Source organism: Camelina sativa, chromosome 13 (assembly GCF_030686135.1).
Source record: "Camelina sativa cultivar CO46 ecotype springtype chromosome 13, ASM3068613v1".
Lineage (NCBI taxonomy): Eukaryota > Viridiplantae > Streptophyta > Magnoliopsida > Brassicales > Brassicaceae > Camelina > Camelina sativa.
In genome coordinates, this window is record NC_141892.1 from 11,264,282 (window position 1) to 11,278,170 (window position 13,889).

Here is a 13,889-nt window from a genome sequence, read left to right on the forward strand (position 1 = left end):
ATATGTAGACTAGTCTCCATCCCACCCTTACAAACTGTACATACAGCCGACTCACACAAGTGTCTCCTATGCCTTTCCACATTCATCATAATGGCTTGATTCCCAACAAGCCAGAGAAAAAATCTTATCCGTTTTGGCACTTTCACTCTCCAAACCTTGTTAAAGAACTCTGTCATATTCGGATTCGGGGACATATCTCGTGTTAACAAAGCATATGCTGATTTTATAGAGAAACTCCCATCCATAGTATCACCCCACAAAATCCGATCCTCATTACTTGTGTTGGTAACAAGAACAAACGCTGCCAACTCCAACCTCGTACCCGATGAAACATAAGGTAAAATCTTATCGAGGTCCCACCCTACGCCAACTTTCCACAAGTCACAAGCTTTCTCATGAACCGCATTTGCGAGTAAGTCCCTTGTCACTGACTCCACTAGCGGTGAATGTGACAACCATCTGTCAGTCCAGAACTTGACTCGTTTACCATCGCCCAACACCCAACTCTGACCCTTACACACCACTTTCCGTAGTACTGTACCGATGCTTCTCCATGTGGAGAACCAGTTTGACTTCACCTTAAGCCAGTCCTGATTATTCACCTCCCCTACCTTATACTTGCTTCTTAAGACTCGCGCCCAGAGGCTTGTTTATCATGTAGAATCCTCCACCCAACTTTAGCGATTAGTGCTTTATTCATGTCCTTCGAGGCCCTGATACCTAAACCCCCATCCCCTTTAGGCATACACACTTTCTTCCAAGCAACCAAATGTTTCTTTCTTCGTTCTCCCGTACCGCCCCATAGGAAAGTGCGAGATACTTTATCAAGATTAGCCAAAGTGGCTTTAGGGAGCATGATCGTACTCATTGAATGAACCCGAATGGAAGATAGCACCGTTTTGGTAAGCGTCAAATGCCCATCCAAACTCAGAGTATGACTTTCTCGCCCTGCCAGTCTCGACGAGACCCTCTCTAACACTTCTCCAAAGGTCTCCTTGTCCAACCGCTTCTGCAGGAGAGACATTCCCAAATACTTCCCCAGGTCTTTAGTGCTCTTAATCCCACTCTCTTCACTAATATGCTTTCGCAGCTCTCTTGACACATATTTAGAGAAGAAGATTTTTGACTTCTCCAAACTAACTTTTTGTCCAGAAGCACCGCAAAACTGCTCCAACACACTGCATAGAACCCGAAATTGAACTACCGACGTTTCAGCAAACAGAATCAAGTCGTCAGCGAAACAAATATGTGAAAGTTGTGGACCTCCTCGTGAAAGAGTAATTGGTTTCCATCGTTTATTCACCACCGTCCTATCAATCAGATGACATAATCTCTCCATACACAAGACAGACAGAAAAGGTGACAATGGGTCTCCTTGTCTCAGACCTCGCAGAGGTTTAAACGGTTCTGTGTTCTCTCCATTCCAGAGTAGATTCATTGTTGGACCCAAAACACTAGTCATGATCCAACGAATCTAAACCTCAGACAAACCCGCAACAGCAAGAGTATCCTCCAAGAAGTCCCAATGGATCCTATCATAAGCTTTTTTCAGGTCTAACATTAGAAGCATCCACCCCTTTCTCCCCTTCTTCCGCTTCATTGAGTGCACTGCTTCTTGTACCACAACAATATTATCCGTGCTTAGTCTTCCAGGAATGAAACTTGCCTGCGCAGGGCTGATATGTTACGGTTTTGACTCACTTTGACCCTGTTTATTTGATAGTTTTGTAGTTGTTTGAGTCCTTTTCAGGTTATAATAAGAGGCTAGGAAGCTAAAAGCAAGGATTGGAACAGCAGGAGCAATCAGAGCAGAAAGGAGTTGAATTGAAGCAGAAAAGCTGATTTTAGACCCAGGAGCACATGCTCCCGATTTCCGAGCACATGCTCCCAACTCTACGGATTCATGACGACACGTGGCAAGCATCTAGGCGCCGATTCCCTGCCTAATTCCCCTTATTTTAGGCGATCCTTTGTGAGAGAAAGAGGGAGGAGATCGATTTTTAATAGGGAGATTTGATTTGGATTCTTTCTTTATTTTTCTCTACTTGTATGCTATTTAACCTAGGGTTTTTAGGAGAGAAAATATACTTTTCTTTTTGGTTTTTGAGCGACGTTTTGTGAGGGAGAGGAAGAGCGGCCACCTTGTGAAGCATACTCTGAACCCTTTTTATTTTTATGTCATTGAATTTCTCATCTTTTGCTATGATTCATTTCTCTATGTCTGAGTAGTTTTATTTGCTAGATTAGGGGGTTTCAAGGGGGTTTCATGGGTTAGCAACAGAACACAAATAGGGCTTTATATAATCGATTGTCTTCACTATTGTTAGTCTTAATGCTTAGGTTGATTTGATCACCCAATCTATGATTTTAGGTTTATCTATTCATCAAAAGTGTAATAGGTTGCTAGAAAAGACATTAGTGGGCAAATTATCCTAGACCTGCGAAAGTTGATGTGTAGGTGATTTGTGAACTTATCATTCCTGTTCTTTAATGCTTGTCTGCGATTCTGGGCTCAAACGACAGTTTAGGGTTTATGGACCGCCGAGCATGTGCTCCGGATGTCTGAGCACGTGCTCCGCGTTTCCGCACAGAATCGATCAGATAGAGTTATTGATGCCACGACAGTGGATCAGTTTATATTTATGTTTGAGTTCTAGACTGGTACTTAATCTATGCCCTGAATAGTTGTTTAGTTGCTATCTCTGAAATTCCCGAGAATTATCTCTGATCTAGTGTTTTGCTTATTGCCTTTTTATACCGTTTTAATCGCGTTACTGTTACCAAACAAACCCAACTTTGAATTGTCTTAGCTTGAAATTGAACCAATAGAACCATAGAGTAAAACTTGGTCTTCGTGGGATTCGACCCCTAAGTACTACTTATTTGCTGTGCACTTGCAGTAGGAAAATAGGGTTTAAAACTCTGTGTTATCAAGTTTTTGGCGCCGTTGCCGGGGACCAAAATTTTACCTTTGGTTTTCGGCGAAATTACTAGACTAAGACCTTAATGATTTGTCTTTCTGTTTCTCCTTTGCGTGTGTTTCAGGTGCATGTCAAGAAGATCTACAAGAAGAAACAACACCGAAGAACTAGTTGCTTTGTCAGCCGCAGAGCTCTCTTTGGCAGAAAGAACAAACCGCAAGAACAGAAAGTTTCAATCCGTCAACATGGGTGACAACAGAAACAATGAGGATATGGCTGCCGAGTTGCAGAAACTTCGACAACAGTTGGGGCAGTTGCTCCGTGCTCAACACGAAAGAGCCGCGCCGCCGCAACCGTCCATTGGGGACAAGGACAACCCGCATGTGTTCTACACCAACCGAGCGGCGATTGTTCCTCCCGCCATCCCGAGACAAGATTTTGAGATCAAGCCACAAATGATCTCTCTAGTGAAGCAGCACCTATTTCACGGTCTCCCAGCTGAGATTCCGATGGACCACATCGAGAATTTTGAGGAGATATGTAGCACCACTGGTTCAAATGGGATACCGCCAGGCTTTCTGAAGTGCAAGCTCTTTCCTTTCTCTCTTGCGGATAGAGCTTCACGTTGGCTGAAGTCATTGCCACCTGGGTCTCTGACATCATGGGAACAGTGTAGGTCTGCGTTTCTGGACCATTTCTACACCAAGGCTAAGACCGCTGCCCTCAGGAACAAGATTTCATCGTTCCAACAGCACACTGGAGAAGCCTTCTGCGAGGCTTGGGAGAGGTACAAAGAGTACCGTAGAGAGTGTCCGCACCATGGATTCAGTGATGAACAGATCCTGGGCATTTTCTATGATGGAGTTAACTGGGACTACAGAAACGTTCTCAACTCGGCCAGCAATGGGGATTTTATGACAAAGTCTAAGGAAGGAGCATATCAGTTGATTGAGAACCTAGCTGCAAGCTCCAGCAACAAGGCCCCTGAGTATGACAGGTCCGTGAAGGTCAACAGTGTCGATACGCAAAAGATTGATGAGTTGACAGCCAAGGTGAACCTTCTTCTGAAGGGGAGCCAGAAAACTGTCCATTTTGTCGATGAGACCGAAGACATGCCGCTAGCTCAGGAGATTTTTGATGGAGAGGATGAAACAATGGAGGTTAATTATGTGAGTGGGCAAGGTTTTGTGCAGAACAGGGGTTTCAACCCGAACTACAGAAGCCATCCGAATTTGTCCTACAGAAGCACCAACGTGGAGAATCCTCAGGATCAGGTGTATCCGCAGCAAGGAGCTCAGAATCAGATGAGTTATCAGAAAACCTTCTCAAACAACTTCCAAGGTAAACAGTTTGTGCCCACTCAAAACCGTTTCCAAGGGGGGAACCAGCAGGCATATACAAGTGCTCAGCAAGCACTGCCTTACACCAACCAGCAGTTGGGACCTTCATCTGCTAGCAGCTCTCAGGATGAGCTGAAAAACATGATGCAACAACTCTTGGTGAATCAACAAAAAGCTTCAGTGGAAATCAACGCTAAGGTCGATACCATGTACAATGACCTTAATGGGAAGTATGAGGCAGTGATGTCACATGTGAAGAAGCTTGATGTTCAGGTTGCACAGACTGCTGAAGCCGTGAAAAGAACTCCTGGGACTCTGCCCGGAAAAGGGGAAGCAAACCCGCGGAACGAGTATGTCTATGCGATTGAGCTAAGGGGAGAAAAGAAGTTACCCCCTAGAGAAGCACCATCCGCTAGGATTGACAAGGGCAAGGGTATTGCTGAAGAATACCTTCCTCAACATGCTGCTGAGACTCCACCGTTGAGTCAAAAAGAAGCCGAAGCATCCGGCGAGCATGTGCTCCCATCCAGCGAGCACGTGCTCCCGACTCCCGATCAGACCGTTCCAACTGAGGTACGTCCTGCGCGCGTGTACACCCCTAGGGTTCCTTACCCTGTTCTTCCTAAGAAATCTCGCAAGGATTTGGAGGATGCAAAGTGCAAGGAGATGTTGAGAGAATTGACGGTAAAACTACCCCTAGCTGAAGCTGTTCAGATGATACCTGCTTTAAAGAGATATGTGAAAGGGTTGGTTTCTGGGAGAGTGTCATAGGAAGAGAACGTGATGATGGTTTCAAGAGAGTGCAGTGCTGTGCTGCAAAACAAAGTGCTAAAGAAGAGAGATGATTCAGGGCGATTTGTCTTATCCGTGAGAATCGGTAAAACGATTTTTGCAAACTCCCTCTGTGATCTAGGTTCCAGTGTGAACCTTATGCCATATTCAGTGGCTAAAAGGCTGGGATACACGAAGTTCAAGTCTACACGGATTTCGTTAGTATTCGCGGATAGATCCACCAAGCGCCCCATAGGAGTGTTGGAGGATTTACATGTCCAGATAGGGGACACGCTTGTACCAGCAGACTTTGTGGTTCTGGAACTTGAAGAAGAACCACGTGACCCCCTGATCTTAGGTAGATCATTCTTATGCACAGCTGGTGCGATTATAGATGTGCGAGGGGGAGCGATCGATCTCCAGCTGGGGGATATGATTGTAAGGTTTGAGATGAATAAGCTGCTCAAGAAACCTATGATAGATGGTCAGAATTTTGTGGTTGATGATGGTTCAGAGGTTGCACATGAGGTTACCGATGAAGTTCTCACTCTCGACCCGTTGGAGGTTGCCTTGACAAAGGCAGAAGGAATGTTGGAAGAAGATGCGGAGCACATGCTCGCAGGACGCGAGCAACCCGATGCACATGCTCGGAAAACTGCGAAAAAAAGAAAAAAAGATGTGGAGCACATGCTCGCAGGACGCGAGCAACCCGATGCAAATGCTCGGCAAACTAAAAACAAAAGAAAAAAAAGAGAAGAGCGATTGGGCCAGGTAAGTTTAATGAATTTCAGGCCCATGCCCACCAAGCCCAGACCGATTTCAGTGATTTTTGAGACTAAATTGCTTTATTATCCACCACGTCGGAGGCGCCGCCTTGCCCGTTCGGAGAGCGAGAGCCCAGACGATTCCGACGTCTGATCACGGTTACACACACCATCATTGTTCTATCCGCCTTATTTTCTTTTCATTTTTTGTTGTTATCTTTATTTTTCTTCTTGTCTAGGTCTCTCTTTGGCTTATTTTCACACCGGGGACGGTGTGAAGTAAGTCCGGGGGAGGGTCACCTATGACCTTTGTTTTCTTTATTTTTCTTTTTATTGAGTCTGTTTGTCATGTGAGTCGAACCAAAACTTGTGGGAATTAGGACCGAAATCTGTGATGTTTTTAACCATTTGTGAGTTTGACCGTTTCCTAGTGACCATTGTTGCAGAACTAAGAGTACAGAGACGAGCTAATACCTCTTCACATTCAGACCCTTCTCCTGGCCAGAAAAGCTTCATCCCATTAAGGTCTCACCGGAAAGACTTAGACTCTACTTTATTGGAACCTAACCGGATTTAAATTCTTCTCGTTTTGGGCATTAGGATAGGGAATGTGTCACATATTCAGGACTTCTTATTCATTTTGCCAATCTTGCTGATCCTGAATAGCTAGCTCATTTTAAGTTAGTACCCACCCCGAGCCTAAACTCTTTTCAAACCACTTGCACTTGTATTTTTATTTTTTCATTCTGTGCAGCTATGTGCAAAACGGTCGGGGAGAGCAGGACTGACACAATCTCTAACTCGCTCTTGCTGGAGAACCAAAGAGGAAAAAGCCGGACGGACAGAGCACGTGCTCCAACCCAGCGAGCACCTGCTCCGAAATTATATAAATCCGAGTCCGCGAGTTGTTTTGAGCAGAGAGAGAGCCTAGGATACGGTCCGCATGCTCCTGGGGCAATATCAGAAGAAGATCCCCCATCATCCTTCATATGTCTCATCAAAAAAAACAAAAAAAAAAAAAAAAAAAAAAAAAACGTTTAAGGATGATGGAAAGGGACCAGAGCTAGTGTTACACACCCCCGAGCATGCGTTGTAACCTGAGGAGAAAAGAGAGGCTGAGTTTGAGAAGATAAGAAGAGGAGAGCGATTAGAGGTTGTGGACATCAATGAGTCCACTCTCCCTTACCATTTTGTGCGATATCCTGCATCTCTTTCGAAGTAATGGTAACCCCTAAACACTCTATAGCTCCACCATTAAAACAGCCTTTTATCTACCAAGCCTCGATTTCACTAGCTTAATGCCCTTAATGAGAAGCTCACGCCAATTTTAATTGAATGTAAAGAGTCTTTGTCTGGAAAGTGATCTTTTTCTGGGTTTGATTGCCAATTATGGTTCTGGTTTTGGAGATGTTTGCTGGAGAAGTTTTTGGTATAGCTTGTTCTAACACATGTGGTCTGCAGGTCATGGTCTACTCACGGTTTCTGAGATTTTTGCGAGTTCCCACCTTGGCTCTCTTGGCGCTTGGTTTGAGTTTGTTTGAGGACAAACAAAGATCTAAGTCCGGGGGAGTTGATATGTTACAGTTTTGACTCACTTTGACCCTGTTTATTTGATAGTTTTATAGTTGTTTGAGTCCTTTTCAGGTTATAATAAGAGGCTAGGAAGCTAAAAGCAAGGATTGGAACAGCAGGAGCAATCAGAGCAGAAAGGAGTTGAATTGAAGCAGAAAAGCTGATTTTAGACCCAGGAGCACATGCTCCCGATTTCCGAGCACATGCTCCCAACTCTACGGATTCATGACGACACGTGGCAAGCATCTAGGCGCCGATTCCCTGCCTAATTCCCCTTATTTTAGGCGATCCTTTGTGAGAGAAAGAGGGAGGAGATCGATTTTTAATAGGGAGATTTGATTTGGATTCTTTCCTTATTTTTCTCTACTTGTATGCTATTTAACCTAGGGTTTTTAGGAGAGAAAATATACTTTTCTTTTTGGTTTTTGAGCGACGTTTTGTGAGGGAGAGGAAGAGCGGCCACCTTGTGAAGCATACTCTGAACCCTTTTTATTTTTATGTCATTGAATTTCTCATCTTTTGCTATGATTCATTTCTCTATGTCTGAGTAGTTTTCTTTGCTAGATTAGGGGTTTCAAGGGGGTTTCATGGGTTAGCAACAGAACACAAATAGGGCTTTATATAATCGATTGTCTTCACTATTGTTAGTCTTAATGCTTAGGTTGATTTGATCACCCAATCTATGATTTTAGGTTTATCTATTCATCAAAAGTGTAATAGGTTGCTAGAAAAGACATTAGTGGGCAAATTATCCTAGACCTGCGAAAGTTGATGTGTAGGTGATTTGTGAACTTATCATTCCTGTTCTTTAATGCTTGTCTGCGATTCTGGGCTCAAACGACAGTTTAGGGTTTATGGACCGCCGAGCATGTGCTCCGGATGTCTGAGCACGTGCTCCGCGTTTCCGCACAAAATCGATCAGATAGAGTTATTGATGCCACGACAGTGGATCAGTTTATATTTATGTTTGAGTTCTAGACTGGTACTTAATCTATGCCCTGAATAGTTGTTTAGTTGCTATCTCTGAAATTCCCGAGAATTACCTCTGATCTAGTGTTTTGCTTATTGCCTTTTTATACAGTTTTAATCGCGTTACTGTTACCAAACAAACCCAACTTTGAATTGTCTTAGCTTGAAATTGAACCAATAGAACCATAGAGTAAAACTTGGTCTTCGTGGGATTCGACCCCTAAGTACTACTTCTTTGCTGTGCACTTGCAGTAGGAAAATAGGGTTTAAAACTCTGTGTTATCAAGGGCCCACCTGCTTTGACACAACCCCCTTCAACCGTTCCACCATTGTCTTAGTAATAATCTTGAATAACACATTACACAAGCTGATGGGTCGAAACTGCGTGGAAAATGTTAAGCTTATACGAAATTTAATTGACACATTAATTTGTGTTTTACACATTAATTCATTACCATAACGGTTATTAATTGAAAGTCTTTGTATTTCCTCATCCCTTACAAAGTTGAGAATACATTCTATATAAAGACTACATAGTTACAAAACAGATTTAATCTCACGAGAATATCAGAGAGGATCTCTAACAAATGTTGACCCATTATTGAGGAGAGTTTTGAGGACCTAATATTGACCATCGTTCACCCTCCCGCAGTGAAATCGTCGGGACACCGGACGGTTAAACTGGACCTGAATTCGTTGAACAACATTGTCGGGAGACCCTATGTAAAAATGTCCACAAATTGCAAGGAAGAAGGAACGTGTAGGACCTTCACCTGTCCAAGTGCCACCTTCTCCCGAACAAAGTGGAGATCAATCTCGATATGTTTAGTCCTTTGATGTTGAACCGGACTGATATTATCGCAATAGACTAACGTTGCAGAGCGAATCGGTATATGCATTTCCAACAGAAGGTTCCTTATCCAACAAGTTTCAGCCACCACTCCTTTATATTCTGATTCAGCACTAGAACGTGACACCGTTTGTTGTCTTTTGGATGACCAGGAGATTAAGTTTTCGCCGAGATAGACACAGTAACCCGATGTTGAGTGTCTTGTGTCAGAGCAACCTGCCCAATCTGAGTTAGTATAAGCAGTTAGAGAACCAACTGTACCTCTATAAAGTTGCAGACCATGAGTTAGTGTGCCTTGAAGATACCGGATGACCCTTTTTAAAGCTTGAAAGTGTGGAACTCTGGGATCATGCAGAAACAAGCATATCTGCTGTACTGCATATGTGATATCCGCCTAGTGAATGTCAAATATTACAGAGCTCCTGCTAAGCTTCGATACTCTATTGGGTTTTGAATCTTTTCTCCACACTCAGCCGTGAGCTTGGAGTTGACATCCACTAGAGTCGCCACTGGTTTGCAGTCTTGCATTTTAGCTTTAGCTATTATCGACTTTGTATAATGTGATTGAGAAAGTAGAATCCTAGCTTTGTTATACTCTACCTTGACCCCGAGAAAGTAACTTAATCGGCCACCATCGGTTATTGGGAACTCGCTTTTGAGAGACTCCGTGAATGAATCAATGAGAGTTTGTCTTGAAGCAGTGAGTATAATGTCATCAACATACAATAGGAGGTAAGCCATATCACTGCCCTGTTTATACACAAACAGAGAGTTGTCACTCTTGCTCATACTGAACCCAAGCTTCGACACAACCTTTTTAAATCTTGCATTCCAAGCTCTTGGAGCTTGTTTTAGCCCATATATTCCTCTAGATCTCCATGCAAGAAAGCATTTTTTACATCCAGTTGCTTTGTTCCCCAGCCTTTGGCAACTGCTACATGTAGAACAGATCGTATGGTTGCAGGTTTAACTATTGGTGCAAATGTTTCAAAAAAATCGACACCTTCTTCTTGAGTTTATGCTTAAACAGCCACATAGAATTGACAATGTTAGCATTACTTGGTGGTGGTACCAAATTCCAGGTCTTATTTTTAATTTGAGCATCATATTCATCAGTCAATGCTGGGTTCCAGTTATGGTCTGCTAAGGCTTGTTTGTGTGTTTTGGGGAGAGGAGATATGGTGGTGGTGGTGAGAAGAGAGATAGTTTATTTTTTCTTTCTAGTTCCTGCTTTGCTTCTAGTGGTCATAGGGTGGGACGAAGCTACCGTAGCCGGTTGAACTAGAGGAGGAGGAGGTTGAGAAACAACAGGAACCAGCTGTTGAGTTGTTGTAGGTAGTTGTTGTTAGATATTTGTTTGAAGGATATCTCTGAACATTGCTGAAGGCTCATCAACCTGCTCTAGAAAGTCATAAACAGTTTGATCTTTTGGATCTTTAACATCGGCTGGGAAGATAGATTCATCGATTATAACATGCCTGGATATAATTATTTTGTTTGCAGTTATATCCAGACATCTATATCCCCGATGTTAAATTGGATAGCCAAGAAAGATACAAGGCGTGGAGTGAGGTGAAAGTTTGTGTTTTGTTGAATTGTTCAAGTTTGGGTAACACAAACAACCGAAAACTTTCAAATGCTCATAGGTTGGTGCTTTCTTGAACAAAACAGAGAAAGGAGTTTTAAAGTCAATTGAGGAGCTAGGCAAAATATTCAAGAGATGAGTAGTTGTATGGAGAGCTTCAGCCCAAAAAGATGGTGAGAGATGAGCCTGGAAGAGCAAATTTCTAATGGTATTGTTGATTGTTCTTATCATCCTTTTTGACTTCCCATTTTGCTGAGAAGTATAGGGACAAGAAAAACGAACCTGTATACCATTTGTGTTAAAGTAATGTGAAAGGAAGTATTTGAGTATTCTCCCCCATTGTCACATTGAAAGGATTTGATGGATGAATTAAACTGAGTTTTGATATAAGAAGAAAAGTGCAGGAATTTTGCGAATACTTCACTTTTTCTTCGAATAGGATATACCCACAGAAAATGTGAGTAATCATCAAGAAAAATGACATAGTAGCGAAGATCACTTAGACTTGGTATAGGGGAGGTCCAAATATCAGAATGAATAAGTTCAAAAGGTTTAGAAGCAACAAAATTTGATTTATGAAAAGGAAGTTTTACATGTTCCCCCAATTGACATGCATTACAAGATGATGTCAAGCTAGTTTTATTACAAAGAAATTTATTGGAAGCTAGCACAGATTTTAACGTCTCGGTATTGGTGTGACCGAGTCTCATGTGCCATAGAGAAGGAGAAACAACAAGGCAAGTAGAAGGAGAGCTTGTTTTATTTGAGGGTCGAAATGGATAAAGATCTCCAGTACTATCACTGCGGAGCAGAGGCGTTCGTGCAAGAAGATCCTTCACAAGAAAACCAAAGCGGTCAAGTTCGACAGAGCAAGCATTGTTTGTTGTAAATTTTCGAACTGAGATAAGAGTTTTGATTGTAGCAGGGGTAATGAGGATGTTACGAAGAGTAAGAGGACGAGATAGAGAAGGAAGAGTGGTGTGACCAGATTAAGAAACAGGAATAGACGAACCGTTGCCAACAATGACTGATTTAGTGGTGTTCAAATTAAAAACAGAATGGAGTGTACCTGGTGTGGAGGCTAAATGTGCAGTAGCACCAGTGTCCATGTACCAATCCCCTTCGTTTGGTTCTGCAAGTGTCATGGTGTTGAACGCCTCAGCAAAATCTCGAGTCGGTTGTAGATCAGCAGTATGAGCTTCTGCATTGTGAGTGTTAGCTGGTTTCGGACCTGGTCCTAGCAAACCACGGTTTTGAACATTTGGAGGGTATTGTGCCCATGGTGCAAACGGAGGTTGTTGCCATGGGTTGTATGGATTTGGCCAGTATGTCCCCCACGTAGGGAACTGTTGTCTCTGTTGTTGCAGCGGGAGATTGTTTTGTTGTGGAGAATTGTTGCGACCCTTGTTAAAGCGATTGTTTCGACGCCATGGTTTGTTGTTCCTCTGCTGAGTCTGATTCTGCTGATTCTGGGTATTGTTGGTTGTCGTGACCAAAGCTGTAGGAGCAGAGGCATGAGCCGTATGTGAAGCAATGGCCTTGTGAGCTTTCTTCATCTTCGAGCATGGATTTGGCATCATCGAAGGATGGAAATGGCTTCTGGTGTTTGATAACATTGATGATGTTATCAAACTTTTCATTGAGTCCATTCAGCATGTACATCACAAGATTGCGATCATTGACTGGAGCATCAAGATTGGAGAGAAGATCTGCCATTGACTTTAGGGATTGGCAATATGCTTGAATGGACAGATCACCAATCTCCATGGTTCGCAGGTCATTGTCAATCTTCATGACCCTCGCATCCTTGTTGTTACGAAACTGATTTTCTATGCGGAGCCAAATGTCTCGTGCTGAGACAGAGTTTCATAGATCCATAGCTTAACAAGTCCGTCTCGTTTCAGCCAAGTTTGATCATTTGCATTTGCTGGAGCAGAAGAGCCATCAATATGTCCTAAGACATCGAACGTGAGGCAATGAGTGAGAAAGAGTTCTCTCCAGGCATCATAGTTGTGATCATCTAAATCAAGAATCTGAGAAATGTGAGATTTGATGTTGGTGACACCAAATGCTCGTTCAACTTGAGCAGCCATTGAAAGAAGAACAAGCTAAAAAAATATAAAAGAAAGAGAAGAGAAAGGAAGAAAAAAAATTGAAAGCTAGACTAACTTGGCTCTGATAACATGAAAGTTTTTGTATTTCTTATCCTTTACAAAGTCGAGAATACAATCTATATAAAGACTACTTAGTTACAAAACAGATTTGATCTCACGAGAATATCGGAGAGGATCTCTAACAAATGTTGACCCATTATTAAGAAGAGTTTTGAGGACCTAATATTGACCATCGTTCATTAATCGTATATTATTTAATTTAGTAGGCATTATTGTAACTTAAAGAATCCCTACTTTATTATTTTGGAAGTAGATGATTGTTTTTGGTAGACTATAATATATAATAGATTTACGAATAATTTTTGGTTATAGATATGTAGGTGACATTTTGGTTATAAAAATTTAGGTGTATTAGGGATAGTATGGATATTAGGTTTATTAGGGATAGTATTGACTATTATTAAAATAACAAAAAATGAATCTTCAACCCAAAGCAAAAATCTTCCGAAAAATATCCGAATAAAATATTTATTGTTAGCAAAATATATGGGTGATGTTTTGGTTATGAATATCTCTTATTATTAAAATGGAAGATTTTTTGGTTATAAATATCCCTTATTGTTAAAACAGAAGTATATTTGCTAACATAACATTTTATTTGTAAAATTTACATAATAAGTCCTTACCATTTTAATAATTATCACAACTTAAATCTATTATTTGTAATATCACAATCTAAAGTTATATGTACATTATCTATATATACATTTTTGAAGTATATTTTGGGTTCTACCCTTTTAATTTTGTTTATTTAAAATTTTGCTTATTTCTTGGTTATAATTAAGTAAAATATGATAAATTGATAAAATTAATTTTTTATATAGAAACTAATTAATTCTTATTTCTTGATAAAATTAATTTTTTATATAGAAACTAATTGATAAAATTTTGCTTATTTCTTGGTTATAAATAAGTAAAATATGATAAATTAATAAAATTAATT

At 41.5% G+C, this 13,889-nt stretch overlaps 1 non-coding gene and 1 pseudogene across 1 annotated transcript; both read right to left on the reverse strand.

Moving 5' to 3' along the window:
• Positions 1–3,640: 3,640 nt before the first annotated feature.
• On the reverse strand, positions 3,641–3,747 carry LOC147929396 (small nucleolar RNA R71). The gene has a single exon (XR_015579069.1). It is a non-coding gene; the product is annotated as a small nucleolar RNA R71 (small nucleolar RNA).
• Positions 3,748–11,298: 7,551 nt separating this feature from the next.
• LOC147929397 (uncharacterized) lies at positions 11,299–12,950 on the reverse strand (annotated as a pseudogene).
• Positions 12,951–13,889: the final 939 nt, after the last annotated feature.